The following is a 17,261-nucleotide window of genomic DNA, read 5'->3' as shown; positions in this document are numbered from 1 at the left end:
CGAAAAGGGAATAGTTTGATATTTTACAGTCTGTCTGCAAACGCACGGCGAAACTCATTCGTTTCCCACTGGCTCCCTCATTCTCGATTAATATTCCTACATCTTTTGAGCTTTGGGTTCCTTGGTCCCTCTGATTTCTTTTCACATTCTGACAGTTTCCCCGTCTCCCTTGCTTTCTTTTCGCCTCTTTTTCAGCGTGCCAGGTTCCTGGAGCAGGTACATAACTCAGACCATGCCGCACGCAAGTGTGCACCGATCTTCTTTTTCTTTCTTTCTTTTTCTTTATGTAACGAAACACGGTCTGTATAACGAACTCCATCAGTGCACTCACTCCGCCTGTCCCTGCTTCCCCAGGGAACACCATCTAGCGGCAACGGTGTTCGCTCTCGGCTGTTGTTCTTTTTTCCCTTTTATGTCTTTTGCTGTATGTTTTTCTCTTTGTAAAAAGGAGAGGAGAGTGTGCGCGAAAAAAAAAATGAAGAAAGGACTCGGCACTCTTGAGCAGCAGTCCCTGCGAAAGAGGAGGGCCCGCGAAGCGTATTGATCGGACCTTTCCTTTTCCCCTACGTAAATCCCTTCTGCCTCCCTCTGGACTTTTTTTTTTTTTTTCCTCGCTGTGGCGGCGGCTGGCGCGGGTTTTGTGCAGCCGCCTCTTGTGCCGCTATAGCAGCAGCCGTGGTGGCGAGGGCGGCGTTTGTCGCCCCGGCGGCGGGCCGCCCGTGTGCGGAGTCCCACTGCAATCCCCCCGGCCAGCCCAACGGCGGGTCTCTCGCCCGCGAGCCCAGCAGCGCCCGCAGCACACTGGCTCGCACTTCTGGAGCGGCAGCAGCAGCAGCTATCTCGGCGGGCCACTTTGCGCGGCGGGCCGCCGCTTGCTATTGATCTGTTTCCAGGCCGCGCCGTTTCGCGCCGCCAGACGCGCGTGGCCGCATAAACAAGCGCGCTTCTTTTTTCGCGCGCGGTTGGCTGCGCCGTCGGCGACCCCCACTTAGCCCCCCCCCCACCCACGGCACCCTGGGTTTCCCCCGTCGTGCCCCTCTTCGGCCCCCGAGGGAGGAGGGGCCGGCCAGCCGGACCCGGGGCGCCCGTCATCGTTTCGGTCCTCGCGCGCCCAAGACAGCCGCCGGGCGAGCGGCGTGTGCGCCGCGGGTCGTTGGGTGCCTCGGTGCCGCGTTTCTCACCCTAGCGTGTCGTAAATTGGGCCGCTCCTTGTCGCTGACAATGATCCACCCCCTCTTTCCTCACTTGCATTGTCCTTCTTTCCGACGATGTGTCAATGTTTCTTGAGGAAGCACCGCGGATGCTTGCCACGCGCAGGCGGCTGCACTCTGTACGTCTGCCTGCGCTCTGGTTTGCCCCCTGAGTTTAGTCGCTGGAAAGCGGCTGATTCTGGTCATAATGCATAAGGAACTGCGCTTCGACCTGGCCCGGAGCGATACCCCAGTGGTCCCCCATACCCCTTACAGTCCCGTCTTGGCTGCGTGCGACTTTTTCTTGTTTCCCCGACTGAAGAGAGCGCTGAAAGGAAAGCATTGGGAGACCGTGGAAAACATCCAAAACCATGTTACAGCGTTCCTGAGACATTCCCGTCGAGGACTTTCAGGGTGCCTGCCAGGCGTGGCAGACACGTCTCCGCAAGTGTATTGATGCAGGGGGAGAGTATTTTGAATTTTAACCAGTTGTACAGGTCCGGTCAAGAAATCTATTCTTCCTAGAAAATGCGCATTACTTTCATAATCTACCCTGTATATTGTAACACGCAGTTCAAATAATGTATATTTAAACATGTTTATTTTGTGTGAACTTGTGCCCGACACGCAAACAGCTAAGCTCGATCGAGTCTTGCTTCTAATGCCTGCTTTTATTCAGGGGCTGTATGTAACGTAAAGCTATTTCATTCTGAGTTTATTTCGATATCCTGACGTCAAACTTACGTAACCAGCGACGCAAGCATCGGGTGGTGACTCGCATCGTTGTTTGAACAGACCTACCAAACGCTCTCCTTGTTTGTAGCAGGAGGCAAATAGCACCATTGCCCACATTGATAGGTTTTTCTTATCTAATTGGCTACGCGAGGAGCGCGCAGAAGTGGGGAGGGTTTCGGTGGGTCCGAGCTAGCGCAGATTAGATAACCGGAGGAGGAGGGCGGTGCCGGCGTCGGCGACAGGACCGCTTACCCTTGCTTTGACCGGAATAAGATTGCCCGGTGGCGGTGCAACCGGAAAGTTAAAAAGTGCCGCTAAAACGGATCCTCGTCGAAGAACTGGCAGAGCGATGTCGTATACGGGGTCGAAAGGGCTTGACAAGCTATACTGCCACGCAATTTTAATCTTATGCGCAGATAAATACGAGGGCGAATCAGAAAGCCTTTGCCCCTGCTTTCTTTTTTTGTTTTCTTAAGCCGAATTACGGCTGTGAATGCGAAGTCAACCTAACCATTCCAAGCGATGGACTTTTCTTGGACCGACCCGGCCTTACCTGCCGGTAGCTCTGCGGCACGGCGCTTCTGTCAGTTGTTGAAGATGGCGGTTGTGCTTCACACGTCCACGGAGTACGAGCAATGAAGTGCGATTCCTTTTCTATGGAGTAAGGGACGGACGCCCATCGAAATCCACAGGGAAATGCAGCCCACGTATGGGGAAAGGGGTCTCGCTCTGAGAAGTGTGAGGTGGTGGTGTTGTGATTTCGCAAAATTCCGTGAAGACTTGCATGACAATGAGCGTTCGGGGAGGCCGCGTGCGCAGCTGACTGGCGACAGTGCTGGGATGGGAAAAACGTCTGAACCGGTGTGGGGACTATGCAGAAAAATAGAGTAAGGCACGTAGAATTGTGTGTATATTTGTAATTACATGTATGTACCTTATTTTGGCTAATAAAATGTAGGGGAAAATACTTTCTGATTCGCCCTCGTACATTGTCATCGGCAGCTCCGAGTACCCAGTGCCAGAGCTATGGGCGGACAGGCATCTTTTATTCCTTTCGTGATGGGACAGTTTCCGGCTGCTTAAAAAAAAAAAAACAGTGTTGTTCGGCATATTAATGCATATTTAGCGCATACACGTCACTTTGACGTATGAGTTTTCGCGCTTTTGTGACGTCGCCTGACAGACGGACGAAGTCGCAAAAAATTCGCAAAATGCGGAAATTTTTTTACCATTAACGGGGAGCTAATAGCGAAAAAGGCGAGGAATCGGAAATAATTTATTTGTTTGGCCTAATCATGCATAATCTGTGTGCAGACGTCATATAAGATGAGGAGCTTTCGTGGTTCCCCTGACGTCGTCTGACAGACAGGTGAAGTGGTGGTGGCCCGAAAAAATTTGGCTAATCGTGGTTGGCTAGTGGTAGAAATAGAATGGAAAGCGATCTTAATAGCTGTACGTGGTAGCGCCCCGGGGCCCTAACTCACAAAACATTTCGTTTGTAAGTGCTCTCTGCCATTCGCCAGCCGGTTTCGCTAATGACATGTGCAGCGTCAAGATTGGCTGATTTCTTTTCCCCCCTACGAGCAATTCTTGCGTAAAACGTTTTTGTGAATACGGGTCCTGGTTCTTTTCGGCGTGTCCGCGATGATCGCACGATGCACTCGAATGCTGCGATGGCACTTGCCGTGCGAGCATTTGTGTTCCTCGCATCGCTGTGGCGCTAGTTAACGCTTGCGCCGTGAACAACTATAGGAGGGCGTGGGGACCGGCGCGCGCATAACTTCATAATGGCAGCTTGTGTCAATGTATACATTGCTCTAAGGGTAATGCTAGTGTACTGGAAAGGGAACATCGCGAATACGATCAGCACTTAAGTGTGACATCTATCGGTATTGCCCCTAACGCAGTACTTCACTCTCCGCTCAGGACACTTGCATGGCTTGTCTAGAAAGTGCGGAGGGAATGTTCTCCAACATGTAGCTGCGAATGAAATCTGTCGGTCACATTCGGCTCTCTACGTTTTCAGCCAGCGAGCTAGATCGTTAATGAGCGGTTTTCTTTAGGTCTATCTTTCTTTCTATTCTTGTCCTTTTTCCCACCATTGTAGATTTGCAACCATGTCTTTAGAGATGCCAAAACCCCGAAGACGTCGAGATAGATGCGTTATATAGGAGTTGCACTCCCACGAGCGTTCGCAGACAATGGAGAACGGAGCAGCTGCGCTTGCGTTCTTTAGGCATGTGTGCCGCTCGCACAATGGGACGTAATTAATAAGGACGTCAGCGTAACTTGCATGCACTCTTGAACGATGGAAGTGACTCAGAGTGGAGAAAAGAATGGACTTCCTGGTGGGTATTTTTTTTCTCTGCGAATTTGGATAATTACGTCGTTGTTCTTACGTGGCCGTGACGAGGTGCTGTGAAGAGTATACTTGAACGCAGAATATTCGCCCATGCGGTGTTCCCTCTAACTATGCAAACTCAGGGCCCCCGCATGCTGAACTACGTACTACCCGCTCCTTAGTTTATCGCTTACTACTTGCAAACTTCGAACACCTCCTTCGACCGAGCGAGAGACAGCTGTAGTTCTGAGAAGCTAAGGACTGCAAATAACTTTCCAGGTTGTAGTGCGTGCGTGTGTGTGTGTGCGTGCGTGCGTGCGCGTGTGTTTAGTTCGAACACTTTAACAAAAAAAAAAACGCACGTTACCACAGATTCTTTATATGCTTAGGCTGATATCGCAGGTACCAAAAACCAAATCACTCAATTAACAAACAAACTATTTACATTAATTGACTTATTAGAAAAGTTACGGCACATGTTTATATTGAAATGTTGAAAGAAATCGTCATAAACGTCTGGTTCCGTGCTTCAACATTTCAAAACGGTCACGTAAGCCGAAATAATTGGTTTAAAATTACTTGTTCAATTTAGAAGATTACGCACGCAGCACTGCTAGCGACGCTTCGCACAGCGAAACATTATTAGTTACACCTGCCAACTCTCCCGAAATTTTCACAATATTTACGAATTCGGGCCGGTTCTACGATATTGCGAATTTTACGTGAAGTTTTAAGAAAAATAGATTCTGTTCGCGAAAAAAGTTTTAAAGATATTGAGGGATGCGGTGACAGAAGACTGCAAAAAGAAAGAAAGCAATGTACGCATGAAAGAACTTGTGATCGGACCTACTGTTGTGGCAACGCAAGAAGCCATGTCTCGGGCAAGTTTGTTCCCGCAACTTTCTGCAGCATCAGCGAAATCGGCAACAGCAGATTCGCTGAAAAGTTCATTTGATCGAAAAAAACAGTGTTGCTTTTCAGTCTTTGCCGCTTCTAGTTTGGTGCTGCTTGTGTGCTGCGTCTAAAGGTAAACAGTCGTAAATGAAGCGCGTACGTATCACACAACAAGTTCGGTGGTTAGGTGGCCAGGTGTGGCCGTCTCCAGAGCGGGAAGCGTGGTTCAGCACTTTTCCGTCTCGTGACGACAAACGTGGCGCTGCGGTCAGAGGCCTGCCACAAGCAGCGCGCGTCGTGTGCTGCTGAGGCTTAAAGAATCCCAAAGTGCGCTCGTATGGATTATGCTTGTACAGTGACGCGTAAGCCTTCTAAGAGCGAACACGTAGTACGTTCGGGATGACACGTATACTTGACGGATGCTGTAATATTCTCGAGGAAAGGGAAGACGCGTGAAGGACCAGGTGCAGCAGCCCCTCGAGTGCTCACAATGATTGCGTATACGAAAAGTACTGGGTGACAGTGGGTGCGGGTGGAACTGCGGCGTATTGATTACTGTATTTAAACTTGAAACCGTTTTCGCAGTCGCATCATATACAGTTGCAGATTTCTGAATGCAGCGGAGCCCTGTCACTTGCGAAGGTAACGTACTTGCCTTGTGCCTCAGCTGTTTTGTTCTTGGTCGGTGTGAAAGTCGATAATATAGAGCTCTTAACGCTGTTTAGTTCTGTAAACACGTTAAAATTGACTCTACGAAGAGGAGCACAAATTCCGCACGGCCGAAATACACCTTCATCGGCTCTTCTAAAGTGCGAGAGCCAGAATTTGTCTTACGAAACAGTATGTAGGTAATGTATGCGAACGTTATTCGCGCAGGGCCGGAGTATTTTTACGCCATGAAATGCGTAATCGAAATGACTTCGTTTGAAGCAATATAAAATACCATCGAATAAATATTTATATTCCCACAAGTAAACTCCCTGGCTTTATTTCCTTGCCCGTATGGGTGCTATCATAAACGAGAGGTGTGTTAACTTGTGTCGAGCTGCAGACATTTGTAATATAAATTAATAACCTTTTTTTTTTTTGCGAACAGAAATAAACTTGTTTCTGTGAGAAAAAAAACGTTGCTTATCTTGTTCGATCAGCTATTATTAGCTCCATAAGAGTACCTTGTATCATGGCAAATAATAATTTGAACTCGTGATGGTCGCATGCGTATATTTGAATGCATTATCGTAATTCTTCAGTCCCACGCTAAACCACGAACGCCAAGCTTTTGCACCAAACTGTAGTTTTAAATGAAACACAGCACCTTATCACAGCGCTCACAATGTATGTTGTAGCTTATAGTAAGATGTTTCTTTTTTTTTTTTTGTAGAGTCGACTCAGCTGCAGCAAAGTCCTTGCCCTTCACGAGGAAGTGCAGGCGAGCAGTGGATTAGCTTGATTATGCTGTTTGGAAGTTCGAGTTTGTGCTGCTGACAAGCGACTAGTGCGGAAGGCTTGAGCTGGAGAAAGGAATAAAAATATGCCAGGAGTGGCGCCCGCTCCAGTCGTTTTCTTGTGAACCGCAGCCGCTGCACTTGAAGCAGTTCTTTTTTTGTGGCTGTTTATATGTGTCGTCTTACTTGGCAAAACGTCTTCAAGCTTCTCGCACAGATTCATTTTTTCGGCCGCCTTTCGACAGGTTCGCTTGATCACTTGCGTACAAATACTCATTCTTCACTTGTTCAGCACGCGTCATTTTCATTCGCATCCTGTTCGCTTGAAGCGTGTGCAAGTTTGGCTCACTGTCTCTTCAGGATTATTTTAGCGGTCGGCATCTCGTCGCAGTCTTGCCTGTTCTTTATCGCGGGAAATTTTTTTTTTCGACATGTAAGCCGCACCGTCGAGTATAGCATCGAAGGAACAGTGTCACCCATTGGCCGCAGACGCACCCTCGGAATCTGCGCACTACGTCCATTGAAATAGACTCTCGAAGTGGCGCTCACGCGACTAATGCGGTTGAAACATTTTCTCGGTAAGGCGATGTGCCAGTCACATTTTTCGGAAAGTTATGGGTCTCGCGGGGGCGTCGAAACCAGCGTTATTTTAGCCCGCGGCTTGCATGTTTGTAGCCGAACTTACGATTCGGCGCGAAGCAAGTGGTGGCCCTCCGGTTAGTTTTCTTCTGTGCAGAAACACTTCCACTCTGTCTCGAAACCTAAAAAGCTTGGTATTCAGGAACATCACCCACAGTATTCACTTCGCTCCTTCAATATCCAAGTGAATTACAGGAACCTGGAGAACTATCGTGACTGCGAGCGCAGTGCACCGTACCACGTCTGCTCGTTAACTGACGATATAAATGACCGACCGCGTTTGAAAAAAGAAAGCTGTGTGTGTGTGTGTGTGTGTGTGTGTGTGTGTGTGTGTGTGTGTGTGTGTGTGTGTGTGTGTGTGTGTGTGTAAATTTTTACGAATAGGATATATACGTATTTAAAGGTTCATATGTTGGCAGGTCTCATTACAAGCATCTCGGTAGATACTTTGGCAGCAAAAAGCTTTACGTCTCGCAGCCAGCCTTGGCTAGCGAACGCTTCGTTACGCGAGACCCCTTGCTCACTGTCGGCCCAACGCGCGACTTTTGCGTCGAGATCACGGAGCGAGAATCGAGACTTGCAGAGAGGTTTGGTACCCGGTAGTTCTTATTCGGTGCGCGCTTGTTCGGCTGCCCTGCCGTTGGCTCTGCCTGCAGAGCGGGCGCACTAAAGCGAACCGTGCACTTTGACGTCCGATCACGTGTTAGGCCGACAGGTTCGGCTTCACTGGCGTTGCGCGATGCCCCTTCCTAAGTATTTCCTTCCTCCAGGACGGCAAGTGTCAGCAGGCTTGCACGCGGGAAATTCTTAAGGATGTTCTAGTCTGAGAGTCGACTTATGCGTCCGTGGCGTAATGGTCAAAATGTCTGGCGTCTTGATATATATATATATATATATATATATATATATATAAATTTGCACAGCATATATTACTGACGTTTCGGCTGGTGGCCCAGCCTTTGTCAAAGTAGTCTTTGACAAATGCTGGTCCACCAGCCGAAACGTCAGTAATATATACTGTGCAAAACCATCGTACCTCGTACTCTCTTTTTTCCTCTTTACTCTCTTTATATATACATATCTTTGTGCTCTCTTTATATATATATATATATATATATATATATATATATATATATATATATATATATATATATATATATATATATATATATATATATATATATATAGAACATTACGACAACCAGTGCCACAAATACATTGGTGGCACATAATTGTAAACCACCATCTCCAGGATCAACCCAGAAAAACGTCCTGATACGCCACGAGATACACCACAGAAATTGGCGTGACTCGAGGAAGAATACATCGCATTAAAAAATAAACATCAACGCTATGAAACACCAAGAAAAACGATAGGAGAACGAGAGCGCCAAGAAAAACTATTAGCGGAATAAAACACATAAATCAAGCGTAATCCGCGTCACCACAGGTTTATATAGGCGTATAGTCAGCGCGCATATGGCATCAAACCATTGTCATCATGCTGTAAAACTATCTTCCCGCTGTTCATTCCCGTACGGCGTGGTGAAACTCCATGCCGTTTAAATGTGCCATATCGAATAACTGCGCTATAGTATCAAATAACGCGCTAACGCTTCTGGAAGGTGAATGACGTTCTCTTGCCTTCGTGCGCTATTTATCCAGAATTCTCCGCTCTATTTATTTCTGTGCCGAAATTTGGGAGGCCCTTTGTGCGCGGCGAAGCTTTTACGTCAGTGCGTCGTTTGCATTTGGACGACAGGGAAAAAAAAGAAAGTCCCTATAGGTTACGTATACATGGTTCCCTTTCTTTTTTTTTTTTAACTGCAGGCATAGTATTGAAGTTTTCGCGTTAGAGGAACATCTTTCGAGCGGAGTCAAGGAAGTGCGATGATCAAACCGCTGCCCGGTTTCAAGCAGCGATGAAGTCGAAACCTGTTTCCGGTGCAGTTCCCCGGCTTGAAAATGCAGACTGGCCGCCATACGCAACCCTTCCGCATGCATGACTTTCCGTCTGCTGCTTTCTTTTTTCTCTGTGCGTAGACGTGCATTTACGACGAAGTAATGAGACCACGGCCCAATGATCGTCGCTCACATGACCACGTAAAGGTGATAAGCATTCCTGCCCCCCCCCCTTCCTATTCTTTCTTTTAAAACAAGGTTATTCACCCAGCGATCTTCTTTAACGTTTGCGTTATCGCTGAAGTCAAGGAAGTGGTGCTGGTATATCGTTAAAAAAAAAAGGCCGCACTCTCGTCGGGTGCGTCGAACGCATTTCGAGAAAAAAAAAAGTTGTTTTACATTGCAGATAATTATCCTCAATCAGCAGGGCCATTGTTCTCGGAGTACGTTTAACTGAGCTGGGCCTCGCGCGCGGTTCTGATGCGGCCATGCACACTGCCAGGCTCGTTTCACTCCTGGCGACAAGAGGGACAACCGCGATTAACCTCGCATGCACTGGGAGCGCCGGGGCTAATCTTTCTTAATCCTCCTTTGGGGCTTCGAACGTTTCGAGTATAGGTTAGCTTTGCTTAACGAAAGTCATTGGACACGTTGAGCGTAAACACAGGCGGGCCGACGTTGGCAGCTGCGAAGAGAACGAGTGCCTCATTTAGCAACGGAAGTAAGGCATGGGCCGCTTGTACCTCGAGTGATTGGCTGTTCTTTTCTTTCTGTTTTTTTTTTTTTTTGTGATGGCTGCCGGGCGGTGTAGTGTTTCTGCAGACGTTAATCCACGCAGGAGACTCAACGCAACATACGCAAAAACCTTAACGGCCCCTCCGGACGTGTATCGCAGCGTATCGTGTTTCCGACGCGTTCCCATGTCGCGCATGCATGCACTGTGCCATTTATGTATGAAACGATAAAATGTCGTGCAGCAGCCACAATAAGAAAAACAAAAAGAACAGTTAGAGAAAGCTACGTTATAATGATTCTCTGGAACATGATATGGTTGCCTCTGCATTGTTTATCGATTTCCGCGAATCATTCGACAGTGTATCCCATGCACTGCTTTTGCACAAACTTTCTTTGCTATATATTACTCCGCGGCTCCTTGCTGCACCTATAGATGCTCAAGGATTAAAGGGCAGATGTCAATATGTTTTGCTAGGACGGTTTGAAAGCGCCTTTTTTAAAGAAATAACGTCTGGAGTTCCCCGTGGATCAATATTAAGCCCACTTTTTATTTAACGCATATGTTAATGATCATTCAGCCGCGCTGTCAATCAGTGTTTTTCAGTACGCTGACGACGCCGTCCTTGTAGCCCGAGCGTTCAGGTGCGATCGCTTTGCTTTAAATTAGGGAGGGAGGGAGGGGGGGCAAGGGATTGGTTGGGGACTAACCTCATTATTCTAAAGACACAAACAACCCTGCTCATTTGCATTGTTCTGTGCTGGCACATCAGAGTTAATTGACTTTATCGCTTTTTCTAAACACCATCACATACGACTTTAGTCTTGGAAGAAACGAGGTGCGCAAATCATTTACTCTACGTGGCTTTTAAAGCTTTCTGGCACAGCCACACAAAAGTCCGTATATTACTTCACGCTCCCTCGGATCTAAACAATGCTACTGTATTACTCGGTGATCGACAAAATGTCACAAGGAGAGAAGGAGAGAGAAAACATTTATTAAAATATGACAAAAGAACGTGCGATTACTACGTTTCGTCCTTTCTGAACACTATACTACCAAGCGTCTTTCACACAACAACTAAGAAAAAATGTTTTAAAGTTAAAAGAACTCCTATCAATTTGATATAGTTTGTTCATTCTTTTCGTGACTGCCTCATGCGTGTGTGTGTTTTAGTTTGTACTTCTAGAATGTGACAATTTTGATTTTGCTGCGCAGATTCATTTTTTGATAGACTCTTCAGTTTTTGGTTACGCCTTACAAAATCTTGAAATAGGAGCCGTGTCCTGTCGCTTTTTTTCTTCTTTTGTTGATGTTTTAACTTCTTGTGACACATTTTGGTTTCTTCTGCAGAATCCTTCAACTCATCCACTTTCTTTTTGTTCATTTGGAGTTGCATTTGATTTTATGAAAGCAACTCGTACAATTTGTGCTTTCGTTGCCTTTGCTTTCATTTAAGAGTTACTGTTTTGTGAATTCGATTCCCTGCCTGTTGTTTCGTTATTTGTTTGTTGCTGCCTGCCTAGCACTGTCAGTCATGCTCCGTGCAGCACTGGCAGGCCTTGTTCTTATACCTTTTTCTTGATGTAGGTGCCATAATATATTATTATTATTATTATTATTATTATTCGTGCAGCACTGGCAGGCCTTGTTCTTATACCTTCTTCTTGATGTAGGTGCCATAATATATTATTATTATTATTATTATTATTATTATTATTATTATTATTATTATTATTATTATTATTATTATTATTATTATTATTATTACAGAATGGTACTGATAGTCGAAGCAAGCACTTAATACGGCGCTCGGGGAAAACACGTGTCTGCACTTTTGCACTAGCTGTACAAGAAATGTAAGCCCACAAAACGTGGGGAGAGCGCTAGCTTGCGACCAAGAGCTTGTGCGTAACTGCGAAAGCAGTTACGAAAGCAGCAACGCGACCATGCGAGACGGCGCATTACCAAGCGTGCAGCAGGCTTTCCCCTTCACGTGTTACAGGATTGTAACATGCTGCCTGACTTTGAAGAAAAGTCGGAAACCTTTCGGGTCTCTTAACAAAAGTTTCTAGTCTGTATACATAGGAGGTGAACGCCGTTAAGTAATGCCGTTACACTAGACCGCTGCTTCACTGCAAAATTCCATCTGTTGTCAATCGTTCCGGAGCGAGTCGGCATTTTTCATATGATGAAATAAGTATATTGCCGCTATTTCAGTGTGGTTAAAATACCTTTTATATATCTGAACTGTTCCGTACTTTTTGACATCTCGATCGGTGTCGCATAATACGCTCTGTGTATCCACAAATGATAATTTTTCGCTTGAGCGTATCTGTCGTCCGAACAAGCACGCGCTCCCAGGAAATATAGCAATGGCGCATTCGCAGTGCCTAAGAGGCATAATGAATTGCGCTTTTGTTATAAAGGGAGAAACGCGACTTCCTGTAGCTCGTGAGAAACAGCATAAAATTAAGTTTGCAGCGCGAACCTGCGCACATTTCCTGTTTTCTTTTTTAAAACCGAAACTCGTGCTATAGTTGCGCTAGTTTCGCACGATGGGGTGATCACATTTCTTGCTTGTGTTAATACCTCTCCTTACAAACTCCGAGGGCACCTAAACACTTCTTATGAATTGTGAATGCGAAAGCACGAATGTCCAATTGAACGCCGCGAACGCCGCTGAGCAGTCGTCCGAGTTCTGTGGGGCGAGTAATGTGCCATAGCGGTACGTGCTGCCCAAGCCAGCAAGCAGTAGCCGCCTGCTGTGCCGACACCGCATTCCACCGACGTCCTGCGTGACGACGAGACACCGAGGAAGCTGCAGCGGCCACGAAGGCGGGTAGGCGCGCGCAGCAGCTACGCACAGCGGGGGTGAGAGAGAGATAGATACGGATCGTGCGCTGGCTTCCGAGAGAGAGGGTGACGTGGCGTCGCGGCGATGTCCTCTCCCATCACGGAACACCTGGCGCGCCGGCTTCCCCAGCAGGCGTACCCTTTTTGCCCGTTCTGCTCCATCGAGGCGCGCTCATGGCGTGGCATCGCAGCCAATGTCAATGCAATTTCATATGCCTTTTCGCTGCTACAGATTACAGACGCGACTTTTTCGCTCCATGGACCATTTGACGCTGTCGCGCCAGAAGGCGTAATGAAGCAGACGACCCTTGTCGTGCCTATGTAAGAGATCGTGTTGTTTGAAAAATTACATACTGAGGTTGAATGTGCCAAAATTAAAATCTGATTATGAGGCACGCCGTTGTAGGTGATCCGGATTAATTTTGATCACCTCAGGTTCTTTAACGCGCACCTAGATCAAACTACGCGAGCGTTTTGGATTTCGCCCCCATCGAAATGCGCCCGCCCCTGCCGCGAACCCGCGACATTGAACTAAGACGCGCAACATCTAAGCTACCGCGGCGGGTGAGCTCGTCTTGTCCGCTGACATTATACACAGTGCTCTTCAGCAGCCATCGTTATTGCGAATAAACCTTCTTACACTTATAGTGAAGGTGCGAGATGGTGAATGGTGGCGAAGGTGCGCACAAAAACGTGAAGACACTGCAGTGAGAGAAATTTCTCCAGCCCCACTCTGGCTTCTCACCGGAGACAGGAATAGGTTTATTCTAGAGAGTAGAGTGCATTTCGCATTGCACGGTCTCTTGTGCTATAAGCCGAACATCGTAGCAGTCTCCAACACCTCGCGCATGCCGTCCTTGGTCTTGGCAGAGCACTCCAGGCAGAGACATATAGGCATTGATCTCCTCCTCCATTGTGCGCCCTTACTCAGGCGCTATCGGTTTCCGCTTCGTCTTGGCCAGCTCCGGTAGTGTGTGCGGGTCGTAGGTCCGTTTTGTTCCCCGCAAGGATGACGGGCACGTTGGGGCAGAAGTGGCGCACGTCCGGCTTCCCCGACTCCGGGTTGTTCTCCAGGGAGTCGGGTGAGTCGATACTGAAGCACCTCGAGATTGCGTCTGTGTCTGGGTACGACACCGGCTGCAACCGGTCGTAGCCTTCTTGGCACCTTTGCTTCGCTTGGCGAGCTCCGACAGCCTGTACAGGTCCTTCGACCCCTGCAAGAATGGCAGGCACGCTGGGGCAGAAGTGGCGCACCTCCGGACTCCCCGACACCGGGTTGTTCTCCAGGGAGTCGGGCGAGTCGATACTGAAGCACCTCGAGATTACGTCTGTGTCTGGGTACGACACTGGCCGCAACCGGTCGTAGTCCTCTTGGCACCTCTGCTTCGCTTGGCGAGCTCCGACAGCCTGTACGGGTCCTTCGGCCTCTGCGACAATGGCAGGCACGCTGGGGGAGAAGGGGCGCACCTCCGGACTCCCCGACAACGGGTTGTTCTTCGGGGAGTCGGGCGAGTCGATGTTGGAGCACACGAACGTGACGTCCGTGCCCGAGTACGACAGCGGCCGCAGCCGGTCGTAGTCCTCCTGACCAGCTGTGCTCCACAATGTCAGCTGGGCTTGATTTCCGCCGAACTCTATGGCGGCGACGTAGTCCTCGAAGGCGATAGGCACACAGGCCTTTGGAAACGGACCAGTGCTGAAGACGATCAGAAGACCTCCCGTCTCCGATGACTAGCTTTTCTCCGATCGCCGCCATCTGTGGGATTTCTTCCGTGGACGCCGAGATGCGCTGCTTCGCTGGGCGGTTCGCTTCTTCTACTTCTTCTTCTTCTTCTTCTTCTTCTTACAAACCTTTTTCAACCTTCTTGCGGAGCGAATTCGCAAACCTATGGTTTACACTGATCAATTGAATCTAACGTCCTAAAGTAACCCTTCAGATATGCAAAGCGCTTATGTGCGATGCGGCTTAATTTTTACCTACTGAGATTCCTTAAAAGGACAGAAAGATGGGTGACTAGGAAGGGGGGGGGGGATGATCCACAACTGCTCTTGAAAGCGCGTCTACACGAGGACAAAGAAGTTGGGCATTGACAGGACACGCTCCGTTCTCACAACATAGTTCTTAATTGATGACCAAACGCTTCAGTGCAACAGAAACTGGCAAAAGCAATATTATCAATACCGGATGTCAATGATCAAAGTGGTAACATGCGCAAAGAAAGCGACATCAGCATAATGGCATACCACTGTTTGGGATCTGACTGCTGGTACGATCTGTTGGGAACTCGGCGCTGACGCCCGTGGTTGTACCTGGGTCGCAAGCCCCAAGGGTAGCGTTGGCCTGGCGGCCTGGGGTACAACTGGAAGCATCCGAAGGTCCCGGCAAAGCATGAGTCGACTGGTAACAACGAAACAACTTGTTTATTTTAACATCGCAAAGAGTTGGCGGTCAGGTTTGACCGAAGTAGAGAGACGGGAGAGCACTTCACTCAACAGAAGAAATCGGAGCCCTCCTTTTGGCGTCCGGGGGCAGCTGTTTTTATACTCTCGCAGTTGAGGGCAAGAAGGAACCCCTCAAAAGACGAGCACGTGAATGTACAATGGGCTAATGGTGACGCACACTGTCGTAGCGATGCCGTAGCACCATGTCGAGCACGATCTCGTAGCACCCTGTCGTGGCGCTGCCGGTCGGACACAATGACTGTAATGAGAGGATGGTCCCTGCTTTGGCATCGCCTGTTTCGGGCACAATGACTGGAACGAGATCCCTGCTTTGGCATCGCCTGTTTCGGGCACAATGACTGGAATGAGATCCCTGCTTTGGCATCGCCTGTTTCGGGCACAATGACTGGAATGCGAGGATGATCCCTAGGCGGTCGCATCGCCGCAGTCGCGCCTGGAAACACCTGGCGATGAGTGTTGCGGCGACGACGATCGGGCCAAAATGTCTGCCGCCCCGCCGCAGTCGCGCCGGCAAAACCACGTGTCGCAGGCGAAACGCAACAGACCGCCCCGCCGGGGGAAGGAGATCCCGATGGACAGGGGACTGCATCCGCTGTCCGGAGGGATGTCGCTCGATGATGCTCATAACCGAAGTCGGGCGTCCCTCGACGTTTCTTGAGCGCAGCGCACAGAGAAGGCCTCGTTCTCTCGTTCAGGTTCGCACAGGACACTGCAAAGTGACTTCGGGAGAGTTCACATTCTTGTTCTCGTTCCCGGCAAGCGTTAGAACGACGCTGAAACTCAACCGCTCAGTCAGCAAGCACGGCACAACCCTCACTAAGCCCTGCCAGGCTCTTTCCCCTTTTTATACCACTGCCTAGTTCCTTACAGTAGTCTAGCATCACTCAGAACGCGTCCACAAATTGGAAAATTGCACTAGAAAGCATATCATCACTTTGAAACACTAAACAAAAGCAATATGTTAAAAAAAAATCCTGCCTCAGGAAGAAAAACATCAGTAACCAACAATTTTGAGGCTGATTCCTACGTTAGGGGCTTCGACTTAAGCCATCGGCGTTACCGTTGAGACTCGCCCTTTTTGTAACGCACCTCAAAGGAATATTGTTGTAAAGCGAGGCTCCAGCGCAGGAGGCGGCCATTTTTGGGAGAGATGGTCTGCAGCCATTGGAGAGGGCAGTGATCCGTCTCAATGATAAACCTCGAGCCGGCTAGATAGCATGACAATTTCTGAACGGCCCACACGAGACATGCACACTCTTTCTCGGTGGCGCTATACGCCTGTTCACGACTGGTCAGCTTACGACTAGCATACAGGACGGGGTGTTCTACTTCTTCATTTTCCCGTTGGCACAGTACAACGCCCATGCCTCGCTCACTAGCATCGCACTGAACAATGAACCCTTTTGTATAGTCTGGCGATCGTAGCCCAGGCTGGCTTGTTAGGGCACTCTTTAGGGCGCTAAAAGCTCTTTCCTTTGTCTCGTCCCAGACGACTGTTTGAGGTTCTGTCTTTCTTAGAGCATCCGTCAGGGGAGCCGCGATATCAGAGTACCTAGGGATGTACCTCTGATAGTAGCCGGCGACACCCAAGAACGACCGAATATCGGTCTTGGTGCGCGGTTGCGGAAAGTCTCGCACAGCGGCCACTTTTATTTCAGAGGGGCGGCGACGACCCTGACCAATCACGTGACCGAGGTAGACAACCTCGGCCTGTGCTAACTGGCACTTAGGAGCCTTTACTGTCAAGCCTGCTTCGCGCAGGCGGGTTAGCACTGCCCGCAAGTGTGTCATATGCTCAGACCAGGATGCGGAGAATATCGCTACGTCGTCTAGATACGGTAAAGCGAATTCTTGCTGTCCCCGCAACACTTTATCCATGAGGCTTGAAAAACAGTATGGCGCGTTCTTCAAACCAAAACTCAACACTTTAGGACGGAATGTTCCCATTGGTGAAATGAACGCCGCATACCTACTAGCCTCTTCTGTAAGTGGAACCTGCCAATAACCCCTGACAAGATCTAGGGTGGAAATAAACTGAGCGCTACTAACTTTCTCAAGGCGCT

General features: G+C 48.7%; 1 protein-coding gene and 1 pseudogene across 2 annotated transcripts in view; one reads left to right on the top strand and one right to left on the bottom strand.

Moving 5' to 3' along the window:
- Positions 1–17,261, top strand: part of LOC142565493 (LIM domain-binding protein 2-like) — a 398,298-nt gene that overhangs the window by 72,742 nt on the left and 308,295 nt on the right. The window lies entirely within an intron of this gene.
- LOC142569256 (ras-like GTP-binding protein rhoA) lies at positions 13,544–14,491 on the bottom strand (annotated as a pseudogene).

This window comes from Dermacentor variabilis, chromosome 1 (genome assembly GCF_050947875.1).
Source record: "Dermacentor variabilis isolate Ectoservices chromosome 1, ASM5094787v1, whole genome shotgun sequence".
Classification (NCBI taxonomy): Eukaryota; Metazoa; Arthropoda; class Arachnida; order Ixodida; family Ixodidae; genus Dermacentor; species Dermacentor variabilis.
The sequence above is the reverse complement of the archived record's forward strand: the minus strand, read 5'-3'. Positions and strand labels throughout refer to the sequence as shown.